Source organism: Anser cygnoides, chromosome 6, assembly GCF_040182565.1.
Source record: "Anser cygnoides isolate HZ-2024a breed goose chromosome 6, Taihu_goose_T2T_genome, whole genome shotgun sequence".
In the NCBI taxonomy this organism is placed as follows: Eukaryota; Metazoa; Chordata; class Aves; order Anseriformes; family Anatidae; genus Anser; species Anser cygnoides.
In genome coordinates, this window is record NC_089878.1 from 34885962 (window position 1) to 34908638 (window position 22677).

At 40.4% G+C, this 22677-nt stretch overlaps 1 protein-coding gene across 3 annotated transcripts in view; it reads left to right on the forward strand.

Moving 5' to 3' along the window:
* Nucleotides 1-22677, forward strand: part of MGAT5 (alpha-1,6-mannosylglycoprotein 6-beta-N-acetylglucosaminyltransferase) — a 119026-nt gene that overhangs the window by 16448 nt on the left and 79901 nt on the right. Inside the window, exon 1 of one of the 3 annotated variants that reach the window (XM_048062820.2) lies at nucleotides 15541-15558. The exons of the other annotated variants lie outside the window; for them this stretch is intronic. The gene's annotated coding sequence lies outside the window, so the exon portion shown is untranslated. Of the gene's footprint in view, nucleotides 1-15540; nucleotides 15559-22677 lie in introns of those variants that run through there. 3 annotated transcript variants of the gene reach the window in all.

Sequence of the window (22677 nt, forward strand, 5' to 3'; positions counted from 1 at the left end):
CTACTGCTTGTTATAGTTGCAAAAAAGCCTTTTGTTTTCTTTTTTTTTTCCAGATCCTAATTCTGAGGATAGCAAAACTACTCACTAACTTTAACTGTCTGCCAACTATTTTGGAATGAATATCTAATATTAGATTATCTACTTAAAGGATTTGATAAATCCTAGTTAGTTTGTTACATATATATGTAGTTCTTTGAGAAGTAATAATGAACTGCAGTTCCCCTACCAAAGGTCCCAACCCTCAGAATATACCCCTGCTGCTGAGGCTTGACTTTTTATCAGTTGCTCTGAAAGAGCAGTACTACAGAGATGTAAAATACATTACAGTTTATTAACTGCTCAAGGTGAATGACGAAGATGAAGGAAATGTATTTCCCAGTTTAAATCTAAAGATCCTGCCAGCTATTTTCTTTATCTGTCCCTTCCTGCTTCCCTACATGCGTGCACTTTTTCTCTGCAGTTGCCCTGTATTTTTAATGTGGCATTTATTACCAGTGCGAAGGCTCCCTTTGACTTCTGCACTCTTCATGGATTTTTGTTGAAAATGCCTTGAACATCCTCCTTTAAAAAGGTTCAGTCACCTCACCTCTTTCAGAACTCCTGATGTTTGTGCCCTCGGCAGAAAAGTAGTCATTTATGTGTTTTTATGTGTTTTTTTCATTCCTTCACACCCTCCTCACCCCTCCCCAAATGAGTTCTGACTCCCCATTTCCAAGAATTAAGGAAGTTGCATATTTGTGATTAGAAAGACTGAGTTGGGACTTGCATGGTATTTTTCTTGGAGGTATATCAGCCCCACTTCTATGAGTTTATCTTCAGGTTGGAAGTTCACAGTATATGACCATGTGCTCGACTATTTGGTCTTTATAAGTTGACTTGTTTGACCTCTTATTAAAGAACATCTGTGGTTCATAAAAACACAACATTTTTGTTTAAATATTCTTGATCAGAGAGCTGTTGGAATAGTGAAGGTCTAGGTAAAGCTTCACCGTTGTGGTGCCAGAGCTCTGTGGATTCTGTGTCAAAAGACAAGTCTGACATTAGCATTAGTAACAAGATTTTGGTTCATAACAAGCATGATATAACCACAAAAGAAACATTAGGGTTGTCCATCTCAGTGGTCGTGTCACTGGCAGCCCTTTCTTCAAGGGTAAGTCATGAGCAGTACCTGCAGGATCTGTGCTGTCCTGCAACCTGAACAACGAGCTCTGTAATAAAATAAAAATCCTTTTGTAGAACGTTAATTTGGGTTGAACTGCCAAGATATTTTATGAGTATCTTCTCCTCTTTGAAGAGAAACATCAGTCTTGGTACCCATTGCAGAATGAGTTGAACAAGTGATGGAGGCCCAATGCTTTTTACCTTTATAAGCATTAACAATTCAGGTCAAGCTTTTAACCGAGAATAAAGGCTAGATGATTACTAGAACAGTTATTTCAGCTGGACCTTTGGGCTGTTTTCTTTCTTGCATTAGAGAGTGAAAATCTTGATATGCATGCCTAAAGAGACTTGCTCTTTAGGCTGAGATTGTAACATGGTGCTCTTGCAAACTTGCTTGTGTTGAAGGAAACGCTGGAATATTGTGCCCAACTGCTGCCTGCAGTCTGGCATTTAGATTACCGGGTTTATTTAATGTACTCCTGCCCTTCTCTTGCTGATGGCTTTTATAGCTGCCTAAGCTTTTATGATGAATTTGTAGCCCCCGGGGAGGTAGGGAGAGAAGAGGAGAACGGATAAGTTTAACTCTTTCTGTGGAACTTGTTTAGGTTTTTGAAGACAAATGGAAGGTAAAGCAGGAGTCCTCTTTGCAGCTAGGGCAGCAAGGCAGTTGGTTTGTTTTTGTCCTGGGAAACTGTGCTTGCCAGCAAGAAGTCCTCACATGTCTGTTTTCCACGATAGGCTGTGTGAGTTGGGTCTGTGGAAGCTCTTTATTGTGTTTTGCCTTCAAGCTGAGCTTGTGTTGGCTGCTTTTGCTATTTGCTTTATCTCTGCATATCTATTATATCCCATCAGGAGGGAGCATATGAAGCTAATGGAGCTATTAGGGTGTCTTCACAGCAGTGCTTTTTTTTAAAATGCAGCTCTACTAGATTTTGGGATGAAGAGAACTCAGTAGATTTTTCTGTATTGTCTGTTACAGAAATATGCAAAACCGTTTTGTCAGCATGCTTGGAGTTGAGCAGTGTGATGCTATCTGCCTGTGAGCATGGGCTCCTGAGAACGTATTCCCATTTCTCTGATTTACTGAGGAGTGCTGTTGAAATGAGTAGACATCGTCCCCTGCACACAAGCAGAACCAATGGAGGAAAAAATAATAATAAATAAAACCACAAACCTGCTGTTGAATGTGGTTTGCACAATATTGACCCAACTAGGGGAAGGGGACCTGTCTCTTTGGGTTGCACCCAGTGTCTCCAGGGCATTTGTTCATTTCCCAGGTTATGCTGACAATGCTCTTGAGTTTCTGGTGGGCTCAGAGCACGTGAGTGAAGGGAGCTTCTGTCTGCTAGCAAAGACGTTGGCTGTAGCCAGTGGTTGAATCATTGGGTAGGGTTTTTTGTGGATCTATGTGAGGAGTGAAGGCTTTGTTTGGCTTTTCTCATGACATTCTCTGTATTTTCTCAAGCTGCAGTCAATAAATGTCCCTTCCCAAAGGAGCTGCCAGTCTGTAGACTTGTGATTGTTATTCTAAGTCAGCCATGGAAACGTGTTTTGTAACAAGTCAAAAATATGATATTTAATAAGATACTAATTCTTCATGGCAAAAATATAGAGTTGTTTAATTAGCACTCAGACCACTTCTTTACCCTCTAGTTCATTATGTCTCCAGTAGGTTTATGCCACTGATTCATATAGCTCATTACTGCTCATAAATGTCACTGTAAAATTACTTAAAATAAGAGTGTTAGTGTCTTGCTGTCATTAGTTCTACAGCTGGTTTGGTTGTGGTGACAAGTTGGTAGATAAAGTGTGAATTTTATAGTTGAAGATGTCAGGACTTGGAGAGCTTGCTGCTCCTCGTCACAGAAAGAGACATGCCTGCAGAGCTGAAAGCTGCAGTTGAAACTTCTTTCTGGTCTTATCTACTGCCTACCTCTTTTGTCAGCGATATGAGTCAATGTCCTGCACAAAGTTTAAAAGCAGTAAATGCAATGGTAAAAACTATAAATTAAGTCACTGTACTTCTGGGAACATGGTATCAATGAGAGGCTTTCACTGAACCTTTGTGTTCTCCGAGTAAATGGCAGGCAGTCAAGGTGTGGAGCATAACAGCACAGGCTGAATTGGCCACTTCTTGAATAGTGCAGGTGATGATTTCCAGATGCAAATTATAATAATTTGCTCAAATACTTTACATGTAGGTGAGATCCTGTAATCTGCATCTCAGAAGGCTGTTGGCATTGTGAGAAGGAAACTAGAAGCAGTACAGGAAAAGATTGTGTCAATCACTTGACCAATTGATAAGATAATAAAAGGTCTCAATAGCAAGCTGTGATAAGAAACAGATAACGTGTCTGTTGGTGACACTTGAAGTTTTTGTTGTTCTTTTTGATGATGTTGGCAAATTCCAATTCAGCTGAGCAGGACAAGTCTTGGGGGCTAGAAGTTCAAATTGATTTGTTTTAATAGATTCAGGGGCCAAATATGTTGATATTTACAGTATCATGAGCTCTACTTGTGACGGCTATCAGTAATTTTTGCGTGGCTTCTTATGAACAGATTTCAAAGATTGGAGGTGATGATGATGTTTGTTTTATTGTGTATGTAGTAAATAAATTACAGGGCTGTACAGGAATAGCAGGCCAGTGCTAGAGTCAAACTACATAATGTGTCTCATGTTCCAGGGTGCAGTTCATCAGTGGGAAGAGATTATAGATGTGCAGAATTAAAATGGGAACGTCCCTGGTATTACTGGAACTGACGTGGGTAGGGTGTGTCAATCTGCTAGAAACTAGTGAGGCACTGAATTTGGCCAGGAAGGGACTTGTATTGTCAGACCGCGGTGGCACAAGTACTGCAACCTGAGCCCAGATCATTTTCTGGAAACCCTAAAGCAGTCTGCTAGATATCTTTGTTTGTTTGCTTGACACGGATGTGCACATAGATATAGAGGAATATGTCTCAAGTGACTGAAGATGAACTTCTTTTTATGCTTTTTTTTTTAATGAACTGTAACGTTAACCAAAAGCGACATTCCAGTTCAGTCTCTGTTCAAAGAAAGATCTGGTTTTAATAATTTATGTGGAAGCTCTATGAAGGATTTAAAATGTGACAGCTCTGAAATAAGGAGATTGATGCTGCTCCGGTGTGATCTGATTTGGATTCTGACCTAATTTCTTTTAGTTAGTGACTGTTATAAAACTTGGTGGGGTACATGAGCTTATGACTTTGGGAGGTTACTGGCTGATATTTTTAGGCTACCAGCTAATCCTGTTTAGGAGTAGGATTCTCATCTGAAAACTGACAGGTCTTTAAATTCTTCCCATTTTGCTTTATGATGACAAATGGAAAGTGTACAGAAAAAGCAAAGGATTGATTGCCTATTTCCAAGCGCCTTGTGCTGTGGCGCTCTCATCTAGATAAGGATTCTCTGCGTGCATGTGTTTAAGAAGTGATGTTTTTCTTTTATGATTGAACAGGATGAAAATCTTGTATTGAAGCTGTTAATTTTGTACATACTCCAGAGGGGGTATGGAAAAGCATTGCACGCACACTGAAGATGTTTCGAGCCTTTCCTTCTGGATTTTTCTCATGTTGCCTTGTAGCTGTTTGCACAGCAGCCATACTGTAGATAAACTAACAAATGCAAATTCCCTGTTCTGTTTGCTTAGTCAGAAGCTGTGTTCCATATATAAACGCATCTTCCAGATGTTTTCTTCTTGTTAGCAGTTGCTTTCTTGCGCTTGTCGCCTATGGCAGAGGCAACCTTGCTCTTTAATTCCAGTCTTAGGGTGGGGTTGTCATCTGCTATGTCTGTTAATTTGATAAGTTAGTATATGAAGCATTTTGTCACTAGTTTCTACAGATCGAGTCCACAGTGCTTACTATGGAATCCTATGGATGAGTCCACCCGTGTGATTTTTTTTATTAAACATCATAAAAATTGAAAAGAAGCAGGAAAAGAAAGGGCATCTCAGATGCTGGAGTGTTATATCCAGGTTTGCATTGTCTTGTAGCTGTTTTGTTTCCTTTAGTAGTATTGACGGGAAAGGAAGTCAAGGCTAAGTGGAAAAATGGGAATTTGGACTGGAAATAGAATGTGTATGAGTAGTACTAGGTTGTACTGAAAATATTGTAACTCGCTATATTGCTGCTATCCCAGTTAGAACCGAAGGTGTTACTTGCAGAGAGTGGGCCCAGCTGGAAGGCTTTATGGAGTGCCGCAGCTTCCGACTGAGTATGTGTGTGCTCTACCGCATGTAGAGTCGTGCATGTAAGTAATGAAGCGAGAGTCCGACAGGTTTGATGAGGTAACGTGATCTTTATGTGAAGAAGAATTGTTCAGTTAGAGCTAAGAAAGTGAGCAAGGCTTTCAGGATCGCCTACAGGTGAGGTTCTTGCTGTGAGCTATTTTTGAGCCTGTATTTCATGGCAGTGGCTCTTGCTGACCGTGCCCTGCTTTTTGACTGCCTCGAGTTGTTAAAGGATAATTAAAGCATATTCAACACCTGTTTAATACTGTTATTGTCATATCAGCAATAGCTTTGCCATAATTTAATTCGGAATTGTTGGCTCAAATTGAACTGTGGGGCTTTTGTTGCCAGTTGAACTTGCTGATATAACTGAGTCCTGCCCTTTTTAGTGAAAGGGGAAACATTGGACCAATCTTGATTTAGTTAATTTTCAACTACCACTACCCCTTGCTCTGAACTGCTGCCTGTCAAGGACCCTTGCAATACATACTTTGTATACTGAAACCTCTTGTATTGCCACAGAAAACTCCCATCGTGGCTTGGTGAGGCCTTCATTTCAGTGGCAATGGGGGTTGAAGTGAAAGGGAGGGGAGTAGGAAGGTGTCGCATCTATATGGGTGATGCCATATAGAGACATCCCGGAGTCCTAGCTCACACAGCTATAGCCAAGCCTGTGTCTCCTCAGAGCAGAGAAGGCTGCAGTTCTGTGGGCAGTGTTAACAGTGAAAGAGAGCAGCTAACTCTCAAGAGGTCTCCCACGCAAGTCAAGACAAATTCTGCAGTTCTGCAGCACAATGTAGTTCTTATCATTTTTTTCTTTCCTTCTTTTGCCTTCCATACCAACTTTTGAGAGTTATTTTGGTGCTTTCAGGGAAGAAACTGATTCAGCTACCACTCATCAACCAGATGTTTGGGTGTATGAAACACTTGTCACTGAGGCTTTCTGCGCTTCCTTCAGAACTACCTTAAATATTGTCCTTCCTCCATTTGTACTTTCCCGTCTTCTTTTTACCTCCTCTTTCCTCTGCAGTTCCTGTATATCACTCGTGGTTTTTATTTGCCGCCACAATATCAGAGTAAATAATATCAGGTATTTGCAGAACTTGATTAATTTATGAAACTAAGGCAGCTTTTTGTTTGCTGTGTTCAGTGCAGATGTTGAACCCCATCTTACCTGCTAGGCAAGGGCTGATTGTGCACGTGGTGTGGAGGAGCGTTCAGTCTAAAGAGAAAAAGCACGAGGTGTGGTGTGGAGACAGAGTATGTCCAAAGCTCGAAAGAGCCACTGAAAGTGTCACATGTTCCCAGCTAACCGTGGGAATGGCTCGCAGGTGATGGGAACAAACATCAGTTCCAGTCTGAAGGGGGCCTCAAGCTGTCTGGCCACAGAATCCACTCCATAACAGCTTTTCTGAGTGCAATGAAGTGACATAGTCATTAAAAAGCTAACCAACAAGTTATGGTAATACTAAAAAGGAGGGATTGTGCCGAGAATTGGTCTGCTTTGCTTAGAATTTTTGCTGGCAAGTGGCATTGACACAGCAAGATGTTAAGGTGAGTCGGAAAGATGGGAAAATGAGGATGGAAGTAGCTTGGGCTATCCCATTTTAAAAATACCATAAAGACCGTCCAGTGCTCTAAGTGCTTTTTGTATATTCAGTACATAGCGGTATGTTTATGACTGCTGTCACAAACCTTGTAGTATTTATGTGCATTGTTTGATGGCCTTAACTCCTAAAATAATTAAATTAATCCCTTCCAAAGCCAAATAAAAACTGTACAGCAGTGGACGAAAACATGTGATACCAATCTAAACTCAGAACACAGATTTGTTTTATTTGGTGTAATGACTGTGTGTCCTGTGGGATTTATGTAATGATTTTTAAGCGGCTCGCTGTATCAGGAGACCAAGGCAATTAGGTACTTAGAAGGGGCAAAGGGAGAAATGTCAATTGCTCTTTTAAAGACTGGGCAGCAACTCCTACGCTGTCAAGAAATGATCTTGCTTTTACATAAATTGCCGCTGAACAGCTGTCTGTGTTCAGTGGGATGAATGAGCTTTAAAGAAGTTTAAAAGAGTTAATTTCTTATTCTTTCGAATACAATAAAAGAAAATTCAATACTTGTTCAGTCACTTTGCAAGGATGTAATGATAGGTGAGAAGCAGGCATGGCAATAGGGGTTAAAGATGCTGTACGTACAGATAATGCTGTAAACAAACATAAAGCAAGGGCTGCTGCTTTGGGGTCATGCTTTTTCTTCTCCTGTTGCAGGAAAGTACATTGCTAATGATCTTGTATAAACTGAGCCTGAAGTGCATTCAGTGGTGGGCTTTCCTTCTCAAGTGTTGTCAGTGTAATCATGCCGCGTATTGTTTTTATTTTGCTAAATGAAACGCTCTATTTTCATTGCTTAACTAAAAAAGAAACAAGAATGCATGAGTAGAGATGGCTTTTATAGTAGTCTTTATTTTCTCAGTACTGTAAGCAAATGCACTTTAAGTTGAAAAGCATCTTTAAGCTGGATTTCTGAATGATGGAAATTATTCCTTAAGTTGTTCAGTGCTGTGATTTTTTTTTTTTTTGAATGGTGCAGTTCTTTTCCTTAGACCAACCTCAAACCGTATGGGACTGAGTCTGTTACTTGATACCAGCTGTGTGTTTCCTTTTCTTTCCTCCTGTCCCTGAACACCCAGCATTGATAATTCCCCCTATTCAAGATCAAGTGGAATACTGGAAAAGTAACATTCATTTTGGATGCTGTAGGAATCAACTCTGTATATACATAATTCTTTGTAAGTAATCCAAAATAAATCTGTATACCTTCAAAATAAGGTTTTGCTCTTCTGGGTAGCCTTCTAGTTTTGTTTTCTCTCCTTTGGTGGAATGCACGGAAGGAGTTGAGGATAGCTTTGGTACAGCAGGGTTATAGGAAGCCATGCTACTGATGTCACGGCCCAGCAGAGTAAGGCTGGCTCGCTGTGCTCATGGCGCGTTGGCTGAAGCTCAGAGGAGAGCACCCGTGTGCTCTGACTGCTCGTGCTGACCTGTAGGGCTGCACTGCCTTACTCGTCGGGGCCGATGGCAGCCCACCACTGCCTACCAATACATCATTGCTAGTTAATGCTCTGAGCACGCAGCCTGGAGCCATGTCAAAACAATGTGGGTAGCACTGTCCTCTTAGAGTAATTGGGAGCTCTCGCATTTACCTCGAAGTGAAAATAGCCTCCTCCACCTGGCATGCCGGGCCATCCTTGTCCTACTCAAACCATCTCTGTTTGTTGGCATCTCTGAAGAAAGCCGATCTCTGCACAGCTCCGCTGAGGCTCACTGGAACACGCAGCCCCAGCCCTCAGAGGTAAACCTGTCAGAGCACTTCCCAGGAGCAGGAAACATTCTCCTGCTTCCACCGCTCACAAAATCTGCTTCAGTTTACAAAGCATAATGGTTTTTTTTTCTTTTCAAGTTTGTCCTTGAATCTTTTTCTTCCTACCTTCACTGCAACCTGTGTTTGTCAGATCCCTTGGGGCTGTCATTGTCATCGTGTGGCATCAGCTGTGCAATGCTAATGAGCTTCAAGAAAACAGAACAGCAGTCTGTGCCTGGTGCAACCCCTGCAAGATCTCTATCAGTCTTGTCGTGTTTTCAGGAAGGCCACGCTTCTTGATAACGTTAACTTTGTGAAAACAGTAACAATTTCTACAGCAGAGGCAGCTTACCAGCATTTTGGTGAAGAAGTCCTGGCTATGTGTTACTGAATTCACTTAGAGTCTGCAGCTCTTGAAGTTATAGCACAGTTAGGTCTTCAGGTTTGAGTGACTGACCCCCACAAACTTGAACTGGTGACAGAAATCTGCAGTGTCTCTGAAATGTGCTGACCCATCTGCCCTTGGGTTAAATGAATCCTGTCCTAAAAGGTTGGTCTGGCCTACCTATGAGCCACAGTTTTATTCCATCTGTTACTATGAATGTTCTGGAGACGATGCCAAGAAAGAATTTACTAAATATAAGTACTCTTTCTGGGACTGCCCAGTCCTTGAACTGATCAAATTTTCCCAAATACCAAAATTAAGCAGCTTTTGACCACCCTCTCAAAAGACAAGGGGGGTAGGAAAAGTCTTCCTTTGACCTTCATCACCTATATATTTCCGTTGTTCTTTTTCACTCATCTGGAATGTCTGTATTAGAGCTATTCTTGTATTCATGTGCATTCATATGTATATATTGAATATGCTATGAAGGTGTTTAAATTCATAACTTAAGATAATTTTATAGTCAAATAAATTATACTTAATCTGCTATAAAACTGGTACAACATAAACAGTGTGGCAGTAAACTATAATTTCTCATTATCGGGCTAATTGGTAAAATATAGGTCACCTTAATTTTCCAATATTTAAGCAAATCATGAGAAGTAGATGAAAACTTTTCATTCTCAGTTCTCAAATTTCCAGAAAAGGTTTCTTATTTTTGTGAATTCTTGATTTCCAGTTGTGATTTAGGTTGACTTTCAAACAGTAGAAAATATATACCAAATCCTAAATAAATTCTTCTTTTTTTTTTTTTAATATTGAAAAAGCCTGAAAAGAAGTCCTTCTGGAACAAAATAAAAAGAAAAAGCTGGTGGTGAAAAATTCAGCCCTCCCTCCAACCCTTCTATAAATTGCTGTTAGTGTTCCTGTCTCCACGTGTGAGCCCTAGGTCCAGGCTTGTGGTTTAAACTATAAACAGAGATGAGATACTTTTATACAAGAATAAAAGTGCACAGATGGAGATAATCAGAAGTGACTTAAATGTGTAGGCATTTCCCGAGGTGCCAAAAGCCCACAATGCCAAGATGATGTTGATGAGAGCTACAGGTGCGAAGTGTGCTCAGACACATCCTTAGAGGCTGGTTTCTAAAAAGTGTGCAGATACCTTTGGGAGCCTCATTAAGTGCAGTGGAAATTGTGCTTTTGGGTGTGTTCTTAAATCTCTTAGATGCCTCTCTGCATCTTTGAGATGTCTTTCACATTCTTGATTTTTGCTCTGCTGTTGACAGTAGCCGTAATTAAGGGGAGTTCTGTAGGGCTTGCCTTATAATTATTGGTTAATTATAAGAAATCCTGATGGTGTGGGCTAAAGAGTAGAGACAAAAACTTTCAAGGACAATACTTTGCATAAAACAAAGGATTTCTGTGGGATAATTGAACCTACATGATACATTAAAATTCAGGCAAAGAACTTTCTCTGCTTTAAAAGTTCTTAATAAATGAAAACTTCTTTTTCTTTAAAAGAAAACAAACTTCCATAGTTACACCTCTTTGAGAAAAAAATTCTTTGTAACAGAAAAAAAAGTAGAATCCGTTAACAAATTCTTTGCATTTTTAGTGACAGTCACCTGGCATGACTGTCTGACAAAAATGCTTATTTTTCTGTATGTGTGTTACTTGCACTTTCATACTTTTATAGTAATGGAAAACGTTGGCCTTGGCAGAGATTCAGAATTTATTCTCATCTATTAATAGTCATAATGATTAAATGTGGAGAATAACACGGCTTTTGTATTTAATAATAAAAACCGTAAATGAGTATTTTTGGGGTAATGATATATTCTTACTTGTAATTCCTGTATTGAACAGTAAGCCTCCATTAAACTAAGAAGTCAGATTTCATGTTCTTGAAACCACGTTCTTCTCCCAAGCTGAATGTGGACACTATTTATTTATTTATTTTTATCTCCCCCAAACTCTACTTTGTTGTGATGTCTACAGAAAAAAAACGCAATAAGACCGCCCGTCTTGTTGGCATGACTTCTTCCTGCTCGTTCCTTGTCTTGCCAGTCCATCCGCTTGCACCCTCTGCATTTACAGGGCTCGGCTGCTGGGGACAGGACTTGTCTTGTCCTTGATGCTGTCAGATGACAAACCCAAGACTCCTAATCCATATGGAGGATTTGCTGTAATGCGGTAATACTAGTCTGGAGGGGTGAGGCTAATGCTAAAAACCTTGCATGTACAATATGACACGTTCACCGGTGTATTCTGGTGAAATCCAGCCACTTCTTGGCTAGGAAATAACAGTTGTGCGTCTTTCCTTTCTTTCCCTTCCACCTTTCGTTATGCTCTACAAGCTACACTGTTGTACAGTTTGATCCATTTACATATCTCAAATTTAGCTTTCCAGACAGAAATACACAGACATGAATTACAACTTGACATGAAAAATGTGATCAAGCTCGTGGGGTTTTTGTGTTTCAGAGGAATTGGGACTTTTCACGACTTCGGAAATTTTCTTCTAAGAAAATGTTTGCACGTTCTTCATGCTTACAGCTACAAATAGCGCTATCGCCAGCAGATGGTAGGTGGTAGGATCAACCTGGTTATTGTCTCACCTAATCATTTCCACCCTTTTAGGTGACATTTCAGTATTTACTCATCCTGCAAGCTGCCAATTTGTAAGATCTGAAATGTAATAGGGGAGAGCGGTGTGGTGGTTAGATAACTGTTCCTACTTGTCCCTCCGTTGTGTATACATATAGGGAGTTTTGTGCTGTGTCCTTTATCTTGTATGTTTGCTCCAAACCTCTTCAGTACCACATCTTTAACAATGCTGTTAGACAAGCTGATTTCTTCCTTCTGCTTCCATCGGATGTTTAGATCAGGCGAATGGATTATCTGTTCCAACGCAACTTGTAACCAGCCGTGTCTTCCTACAGCCTTTATTATTCCTTTAGTTTCTTTTAATTCTTTTTTTTTTTTCATTGGGAGTGGTGCATAAGATTACACAGTCCACTGAAACCTTGGTGTTGCTGCTTCTTTACGCGGCCTCAGTCAGCCCCTTTTGTTCATTGGTTGTGTTTTAGGCAGTCCCGTTTGGTTTGCTCCTCTTGAAAAACTGCACAACAGGCACTTTATTTGACTTTCCAAACCTGATCGTCTGGAATTTGCTTGCCATGTTGAAATCGAACGATTTCAGTGGAAGAGGAGAAGTAAGGAATGTTAGGGAATACATTTTTATTTAAAATAAATGGAATGCAGTGGGTGACCCTTTTTGTAGTTATGCAAATGTTCGCTTCAAAAATGAATTCTTGTCAAGGTTCTTGGGGGAAAAAAAGTGGGATGTCTTGGTCCCTTTCTCTTTTTTGAAAACTACTTGTTCTTGTTCTCTCAAAACTCTTTCCTTGGAGTTGGCTACAGTGTGGAGAGCTTTTTGTTACTGTTTTTGCTGACACTTTCCTAAGGCTTGCTGGTTTGCATTTCAAATCTCCCTGATGTTTATTTGCTTGCGGTGTTTGCAATGTCACTTCAGTTATGCGCATGAATTATTTTCTAGGCATTTATCCTTCACCCACTGCTAACGTTAGATCTTGGGTAGTTTTGGTTTCTACCTTTGTCCTTCAAACTCATCTTTTTTCTCCCTATTCCCTAAAAAGACTGAATTACCAACTAAAGTGGGGAAAAATGCTATCTGACAGGTTATCTTTTCATTATCATGCAGTCTTGAATGTGGTTTGCTTCTGTACTTTAGCAAAACACATTTTACAAAAAGTCCTGTGTGGTTTTTTAGATCTCTGTGCACTTAGGTGAAAATTACTTCTCATGTTGTGCATGTTTGTCAAAATACTCCTCATGCTTTTTTCCCCCCACTAAACTTCTTTTTCCAAAGTGATGAAAATGGTTCTGTTTGCTTGTTGATAGTTGCCTAGAGAGCCTACCTTCAGTGGAGAATGAGATGCTTTTAGTTTTATATCTAGTGCATTATAATGCTCAAAAGCTAAATGATGAGAAATACCATTATAACTCTTTTTAAAAGAAACTGGTGTTATATTGGATTTTGTTTTGAGAGTGTAGAAAATTGGAGTAATAATTCTCTCCATCTCCTCAAAAGACTGAAATGTCTATTAAATTGGGAGAAAAAGCTTATCTGCTAGGTTATTTTTTCATTATCATGCAGAAAAACTGGGTTTTCGTTCTGTTTTAATTGAAAACATCAAGGACCTAGGCCATAATGCGAGGGAAGCACGGTGCAGTTAGTAACAGGAAATAAATGAAGGGGTGCTATGCGCAGACTGGTACTTGGAGGAAGTCAGCAGGAGGAAATTTCAGGGCATCGGTTCCAAATTTTCCCATTGATGATATTTGCAATGTTTGCCTTCAACACTTTCTGTGCTTCCCTGTCCCTTTTGTGCCATTCTACAGCCAAGGGAAGGGGGCAGTGGGGAAGGTGGTCTAAGGCTGGAGGATTTCCTCCTTGTGGACAGGGGGAGAGATCACAAAGGAGCACGGGACGTGCTAGGAGAAGGATGGATGTGGTGCTCTTGAAGCACCCCGCCATGGAAGTGCCCAGCTTCAGGGGGTTTCTGTGTGATTTGTGCCCTAGCTGTTGAACCTGAGTGGAGCTGCAAGGGGATTTTTGTGGGCTTTTGTGTTCTGCATAACGTGTATGTCTTCCTCCTAGTACTGGGAAATCCAAGCCAATCAGACTTGGTGGTCCAGATTTTCTGCTCTACTGCAAAGTGAGGGAGGCCAACAAAGGACACTCTGCCTTTCTGTATTACCTAGATTGACACCGAGGTACAGAAAATATTTATTTGGGTGCACATACAGTCAGTTGCTCTGTTAAGCTGCCCCAGTCAGTATTGCAAGTGGAACTCTACCCGTGTGAGGGCCCAACAAGCCCTTCCTTCTTAACTTCAGTGACCTCTGCGTCGTGGTCATAAATCCCAAGGAGCTGCTGCAGTCAGTACCGGGCACGCTGCAAGCCAGCTGCAAGGATTGAGTTTGTATGCTGGAAAACAACTATGGCCAATGACACACACATGTTTGGATAGAATATTTTCTGTTGGTCAAGCGGATGGAAGCTATCTCTGGTTTATAATCCTCCGTGTGCTTCCATTTGTTGATGAAGAAATGGCGCGAGGAGATAGCTTTTGCCGCTTTGGGTTCCAAAGTAGAGCTGTGGCTGAAGCTCCGTGAGTAGCAGCCCTAACAAACAAGCCTTGTACTTTCAGCTGGTCCCACAAAACTTGTTGCATCTCTAAGCCAGGTGTTTGGTGGGTTGCTTTTTTGTTGGGTTTGGAGTTTGAAGTTCATATGCAAAGGGGAAAAGGGAAGGGTGAGATATGTAAATCGTACTTGATAAAGAAATCGGAACAATCTGATACGCACCAAAATCATCCTTTTCTTTAACAGGATGTGCTTCTTGGTTTGTGCTTATATAAAAGTGCAGAAAGGATGTTATGCAAATAAGTGTTTCTTAGCTTGACACTCACTACGCAGCCACCTGTTAAAACATAATGGTATAGATCAGTCCCAGTACGAGATACGAACGCTTTGCTGCTTGTGGTGAAATATGTTTACTAACCAGAAAGCAGATTTTGTTATCAAAGGAAAATTTGAGAGCTTGAACAAATGGATGTATATGAACTGTGAGAGTCGTGCATAGGATGGTGGTGTTCTAGTAACTGAAACAGCCTGGCCAGCTGACTCCTGCAGAAAACTTCGTTTTTTACTTCTAAACTACAAATTCGGGCAAGGCTGGGTTTAAAAGCACGTTATTTTTTGACTGTATTTAGATGTAACAGTATCAGAACCCTTGACACTCTTGTGAGAACCCCTGACTAGTAGTCTGAACTCAGTATCACTAGACATACCAAATTACTTGTTGTCAGACCGGTGAGAGGGGTTCCTTCTCAGAAACCGTGGGGAACAGCTACTGGCAGTTGCTGAAGTCTCTAAAGGATGTTCAGTAGTACCTCTTCTGTCACCTGTGGTTAGAGGTGTGGATATGCAGCGTTTCTGAGCTTCTCTGCCTGCATAAGTTTGTGCATAAAGTGTTTTGAAGAGAGTGGCTGCTTTGGAACATTTGGAAGCGCTGCTTACAGTTTTGAAAAACGTAAGTTTAGAGGAACTCTAAATTGTTACTTGACCGCATGGAAGGAGGTCATGTTCACCAATTTAATTAATTACTGTGACACTAAACCTTGTGGTTTCTGAGATGTAAATGCTAATATGCAATTTGTACTAATTTTTTCATAATCCTGCATGTAAATCTTGAATATGTTCTTGCAGTGCCTCTAGCTCTATTTCCTACTGTTTGCATCCAGCATCGCCTTGCTACCTGGGCAGCGACCTTAATACAGACCCATGATGTCTCGTGAGAAGGTAATGTTCTGTCTTGGCCCTGGTGGCCACAGAGAACTGTAGAAATACTTACACTTGTGAACGTACATACATGTAATGGAGCAGACCTTATTTACACACTAAGGACCAGATCCTCATGGTGTAAACTGACATCTGACCATATGAAATTTTTTTTTGTTAAGTTGATCCATCAATACAGGTAGCAGTACTGAAGAACGTTAATACTGAGGGAGTATCCCCTTATCTTGGAGAATTTACTTACAGAAGGTAATCACTGGTGTGGCTTTCTCAGAAATGAGCAGGTCTGCCTATTCCTCACTCAAGGTGAAAGCTCTGCCAACTTTTAAGTGTATCAGGAAGCACCAGTAACACCGTGAGGAAACTGTTTCCTTCATTGATATTTACCGACCCGTTTGTGTGTGGGACTTTATTAGTTATACATCAGTAGTTGCCCCTGTAATCTCCTTTTCATCTGTTGGCATCTCAGTCATAATGTTGATTTAATAACACTCAGTGGTTTGCTGTGTTTGCTTTTGTTGGTTTTGTTTTCTCCTGTATCACCCAGTGTGTTCAGTTTGTTAAGCCCTTGTCTTTTCAGGTCACTTCTGCTAGTGCCTTTTCATCTGCTTATGGTATGTTCGGTTTACTTTGACTTGCACTGAAGTGTTTTGTTGCCTCATCTCCTCATTTGGAGCGTTTGTTTTCCTTCTCCCTGTGTCACCTTTCACTTTCTTGACTAGCCTAATACTTCAGTCTTTATCGTAGTGATTTTTTCTCAGATTTTCAAGGTTTTTTTCCCTTTCTTACCTTTCTTACTCATGTTCTCTCTTTCTCCCTGTATCCATTACTCTGTAACTGCATCGATTGCTGTGTCAATGAATTGCTGATGATATTTTCAAAGTCTTACTCATAATTAAAAGGAAGGTCTCACCTTCTGTTCTATTGCTCATATTATTATCTCTGACCTGTTATACTGAAAATGGGAATACAAAATTTATGCCCCTTTGATTTTTCTGCTCTAATTTTCCACTGAAACAAGGCTCTTCCAGTCATCTAATTTTTCTCCCTAATAACTTCAGAATCAAATGGAATTACTGTGGGACTGCTTGTTACACTTGGTGCAAGTTGGTGTAAATTAGCAGCAGGCTCAGAAGACCCGTGCTAGCACCGCAAGGGAAGACATGGAATCCAAAGAGATGATGAAAAATACAGAAAACTTAAACTGCAACTTCATTTTTGAAGTATTTGCATGTTGTTACAATGGTTACCTGGCCGTAAAACCGCCAGTGTGTGATCTGGGCAGCTTCAGCATGCTGCAGGAATTCAGGTAACCCTTTTGATACAGTTGCAGCTCATTCAGTCATAAGCTGAATTCTGGTTTGAAGCAGGTTCTGCCTTAGTAAATCTGCAGCTGTGAGCCATTTTGTAACCAAAATGTACCTGAGTAAAGGCATAGCTTTTTGTATCCCTTTGTTTTGGCCTTTAAAGTTACTAAGTGTTTTGTTACTTGAGGGAGTAACTGCAGGTAGTTGATTCATGAGTTTATTTTCTTGGCAATTCCTGTGCTGAATATCTATGATATGAATGAGTTTGGTAGTTCAGAGTAGTTCAGGTTGTTTCCAAACACAGGTTTGAACGAGAAGCTTTTAGAAGTGAAGTAATAACCCTGCTAAGAACACTGTGGCTTGTATCGTGGAGTATTCTCGGAGATTACAAATGGGATTCCCCTTTAGTGAAGATATTCCAGGAATGCACCGAATGTCCTCGAGCTGTTAGCGATTCCTCATTAAGAGGACTAGGTACAACCCACAGCGCTGTCCCCCCCAATATTAACACACACACATGGTGTGGATGTCAGCTCCTCTAAACCTATCGCTTTATTTCGCAGATCCGCTCCTGTTCTGTTGTGGTACTTGCTAACGTAAATCGAGATTTTGACACCTGAGGTGTGATTTTGTCTGGTAAAGGCAGGCTTCAGGCTTTCCTTCCTGGTTCATTTCAGGCTAACTTCAGTGAGAAAATGTCTTGTGTAAGTTCTAACTACGTTCTTTGAGGAGGAAGAGCAAATCCATGATGACTCTGAAATGAAAGCATTTGATACTGTAAATAATTAAATTTGCCAAGATATTAACATTTGCTTTGGAACTGCGCTGCAGAAGGAATAAAGGTTTGCTTTCAGCACTGCAAATGAAGCTACTCTTGCTACCAAACTTTGAATGAGAGTATTGACAACAGCCTCAGCAAAACATGCTGGAAAGGATGCCTTTCCAGTAATTTAGATGATTTATAAAAAGCATTGAGGCTTTGAAGAAAGTTCATTACCCAAAGCATCATCGTGCTGTGGACCAGAACCATCAGGCAAAATAGCTTTCTCAAGTAATAATAGATGGGCGCTATCCAAAGGACCTGAAAACTTGGGAGTGAGAGAGGCTAAAAAAGATGTGTTGTTAACGATGGGCTCTAAGCAACAAAGAGCCTTGCGGGTTCTGCATCTGTCCTTATGTACCAGTAGGCTCCCGAAATGCTCTGTTATGCAGAATAGCAGCTTAGAAACCTGTGTTGCTTGCTAGGACTTCTTAAAATTATTTCCTCTGTGTGTGCACGCGTATGCGTGTCCTCTCCCTCCCCCTCTCCCTGCCTGGCAGTAGTCTAAATTTGAGACAGCAACAAAGCAATAATACAGATTTACTTGCCTTATGCTGCTTGACTGCGCTGGCTGTTTTCTGCATTTAATTTTTTTTCACTTAGTTCTGTAAGGGCCACAGCTGAAATATTCCTCTGAGTTTGCCAGTACAAGCTGTTCTACAGCTGTCTAGGGATGTTGGAAAAAGGGAGGCTGTTTTCCACCTACTTAAAATAGTTCTTAAGTTTTGTGCCCTACACAATGTGAAGTAGAGCTCGTATTTTTGCAGAGGAAGCTTGTATAGTTCATTACATCTCACAGATAACTGGAAAGCTCTGTCTTGTGTGACTGTAGGTTTCTAACTGGGCTTTTGGGATGTGTGCAGACCTACACGTGTGCCCCTTTAAACATTTTGATAGTGGGATTGCAATGTTTCTGGTACGACATTACAGTTTAACAAAAAACCAAGCTTTGTAGCCCTGGTGCTGTTGCTGACTGAGCAATGCTACAGTCCCTCATCAGCTAGGATGGGATAGACTGCCTTTTAGTGCTAAGTAGAGCTGATCTCTCTGCTCCAAACTGTTGTTACTTAGAAAGAGAAATAAGAACCATTAGCAGCTTTAATTTTGAGTGCTTATCTAATTGTGTCAGCACTTGGTAAATACCAATGCTTATAAACAGGATATACACAGGAGGTATGGGGTATGTGTTAGAATGTTTTGCTGTTTTACTAACTTTGAAATGAGATTGCAATTTGTTTCATATCTAATCTTTTCCCATAATAAAGGCCTTAAATACAGAAACCAGAGCAACGGAATAATCAACAGCACTGTTGCTTCCAAATGGGTGACTGTTAAAACTTTAATTCCATTAAATTCTGTGCTTTGGAGATGCAGCTCGTATTTTCAACCATTTGTCTAACCACATAAATTGGAGTGTGTTCAAAATGCTTGCCAAGAACAAATCTGTAGGAAGAGATGTTATACTTTGACCCAGGTTCAACGTGTTCTAAAGCAACAAGAAATAAATATTTCTGAAGACTTATTTAATGTTCAGCTAAGGGAAAAAAAACAATCTATGATCTGATACGCACTTGCTCAATAGCGCGCACATTAATTTCCTATGCGTTTCTTTCTACTTTTTCTCTATTTTAACTTGATTCTCCTGTCTTTTTGTCTTGGTGTGACCTTCATAGAAAGCTTGAATGTATAATCCTGTAGCTGCAATTTATTGAAACCCAATTTAATAAGAATGTCTTTCATGTTTTGATTATCCAGCATCCCCAGCCAATGATAAGAAATTGAAGTAAGTTAATTTTCTTACAGAGATGATTCTTTAAGCATCTTCTGTAGTCTAAAACTTTTCCAATAAGATGTAGTAAGCATGAACATGTTTGGATCTTTCCTTAAATCTTGAACTTTCTCAGCTGTCTGCATGGGGTCTAGCACAATTGCCAGAGCGTGTTGGCCATCAAGCTGACGAGAGATGGTAGTTGGGCATCTACATAGATGCGAGCTTTCTTGCTGAATACAAAGCACTTTTTGACTTTCCTCTGTGAGCTGGACAGGGCTGCTGTTGAGAGCTGCTTGTTTTTCTCTTGGACAGACCGCAAGATGTGATGTAACAGGCTGAGTTGTGGTTAATAGCGGTGGGAGAGACTGGGGGCCTGGAGTATCTGCATGATGCGTGAAATGAGCTAACGGATTCAATTTTTCTGTAATAAACATTAGTTCCCAGAGTGCGAAGTAATTTGGGTGCTTTGATTATCAGCTGAATTCAATTCCATTTTTCATTTAAAATATTTTCTGAATAAGTTCAAAGCAATTTTTGTTAGCTCCTCCAGCTTTAGTTGTGCTCTCTGACTTAGGGAGGCGGGAGAGAATTCCCCGAGCCCAAGCTGCACACACAGGACTGCTATGTAATAACCAAAGGCATTTTGCTCATAGTCTTGGAGAATTTCCAGGTGATCTAAAAAGTGTGAGACCGTGTTTCTCAGCAAGTGCCAGCATTCTGCCTCTCAGCGGTCATAATTCAACTGTAAGTTTGAGAATGGCGTACAAGGATGTCGCGTGTTAGGCTTGGACTGAGTTGGATGTCACCTTTGGGTAGATGCAAAGAGGGGAAGGCAAAAAGGTATGTACTTGTGTCCACATTAGAAAATTTCTTGTGCGTGATTCCTATTCCTTAAATTCATTAAAATTAATGAAGTGACTTAAGGTTCATCTGCTGAGTTATGAGGGACTCTTGAAGGCAAGAAAATGTGAGTCATGCATACTTTTTTGTTGATTTTAGGGATATTTTCTAAGTCTTAGAATGACTGGGGCTCTCAGTCTCTTTTTTTAAGTTACTTCCTTCTAAATATAACAAAAAATAACTATTTCCTAATCTCTTGATCACCATGCTGACATCCCCAAATGTCATTTTTCAGTGAGAAAATTATATTTTGGGAATCTTTTTTTAATGCAATGACAAGATAAATGTTATTAATATACCCTGCAATTTGCCTGTAAATGGCTGCAAACATTTAAATTTATTTTGTTCAAGGTCAGGGATATTTCTGGTTTTATGAAGTTTGAGGAAGTCTTCCTATTCCTAGTCCTAAAATTAATTCAGGTTTTTGATCTCTAAGCACTTTTATTAAAAGATTGGGATAGGTTTTGGTTATAACCTTAAATGCATTGTCCGGAATGTCTTTAGTTCATAAGAATTCTTTGAACCATAAGAATTTCAATCTCTAAGGATTTTCTTGTAGCCTTTTTTCCCTTTTTTTAGTCCATGTGGGTTAAAAACAATGGGATCACACAAAATTCCTTGTCACATCTTAATTCCATGTAAATGCTTCAGTTCTGAGCTTCTTTGGTATTGATACTAAAGAAATTTTGATCTGTAGGTCAACTGTCTGAGCGGCATTCTTTCATTGGTCTGTTTATCAACTGTATTTTGGTGTAGTTCTCTTTGCTCTAGCCAGTCCGTGCTCCAAACGTGCCTAAACTGGTGTGCATCTTCACGTAAAACAAAAATGTTCTCTGATCTATTAAAAGTCCTTTGAGTTCTTTAAAGCCACAGCAGGTACAGTAAAATGTTGAATTATGCAGTATAAGAAGATACGAGGTGTATCTTATTTATCAGAAAACGTTTGGAAAATTGTTTGTGCAATATAAAATATTTGTATAACTAGTTCTGAGAGGGTTTTAGGTAGGGTACTGGAGGATGGTACTTAGCAGTGAGTGCTAAATGTGAAACAGTAAAGAGTAATGGCTGTGATAGGATGCGTGATGGCTGAAGCACATAGATTGATCCTTCTGCACAGTTTTGGGAAAAACAGACTTCTTGCACCCTGGAGAAAGTGTCCTGTATCCTTCTCTTCTATCTTGGCTCTGGTTTACTATGTGTTTGCGGGGAGATTTGCCATTGTAATCACTTCTGTGTAAACATTCCTCTTTTTTTGTCTTTCCTCCCTGAAATACCAAGGTAAGCAAACAACATGAGAAGAAGAATGACAATTTATATTATGTAGGACTAAACTGCAGAAAATGATGTGCTGGGTAGAAAATTGGAAACATTTTGGAGTGCTCTGTGAAATCACAGGCCCACATGGGGAAATGCTGGTTGAGTTGCCACCCAAACTGTTTCTAAGTGGAGAAATTTATTTTTGAAAGTGCAGGCAAGCTGCTTGCTCAAGATGCAAATTTACTTTTTTATGGCATCTTATCAATTCCTCTCCTTCAACTTTCTGCCCACCACCTCCTGCCAATTTCTACTACACACACACACATATATATGCGTGAAAGCAAACATGCCCCCCAAGTCTAAAAAACAAACTCAGAGTATTTACACTCTTACTCTCCCTCAGTCCATCTGGCCTGCTTCTCCTGTTGTGCCCCGGTGTTGTTCTGCTTTTCTCACTTCGTGGTGTCGCATCCCAAATTGCCGCTTCAGGAGCAGCGTGTGGTGCCCTTTCAGCTGTGGATGGGGGGTGAGAGAGGAGAAGCAGTGACATCTGTCAGCTAGAAGGAAAGAACCAGCTGGCAGGAGCATTGCTGAAAATAAAGTTGAGCAGTAGGAAGATGAACAAAACTCAGGCTCCATAGTTCAGACGAGGAAATGTTTTTATGCATTCTTTTATATACTAAGGAACTTAAATTGTATCCCTACTAAAAGCATGCGTAAACATTGGTTACTAGACAAGGCTGGGATAGTTGCATGAATTTTCAGCTACCTTTCCTTCCATGACATGCTGGCGTCCTCTTTGAGGTATGTAGAGGATGTGTGCAACTTCAGTGAGCTGGAAACCTCGCCTGGACCTTGCGTTTGCCTACTTGGGTTAACATTGCAGGCTTTGCTAGCGTGCTTCTGCTCCTTTCAGATCTTGTGAATCTTGTCTGTTACAGGACTGATCCCAGCTGAATGAGGAGGATTTATTTTTGAGGCGGTTTAAATGTATGACCTTAACAGTTGAAGTAAATTAAGTGATTAGTTGTTGGTTGGAATCAGCAGACTAAATGATCTGGCCGTAT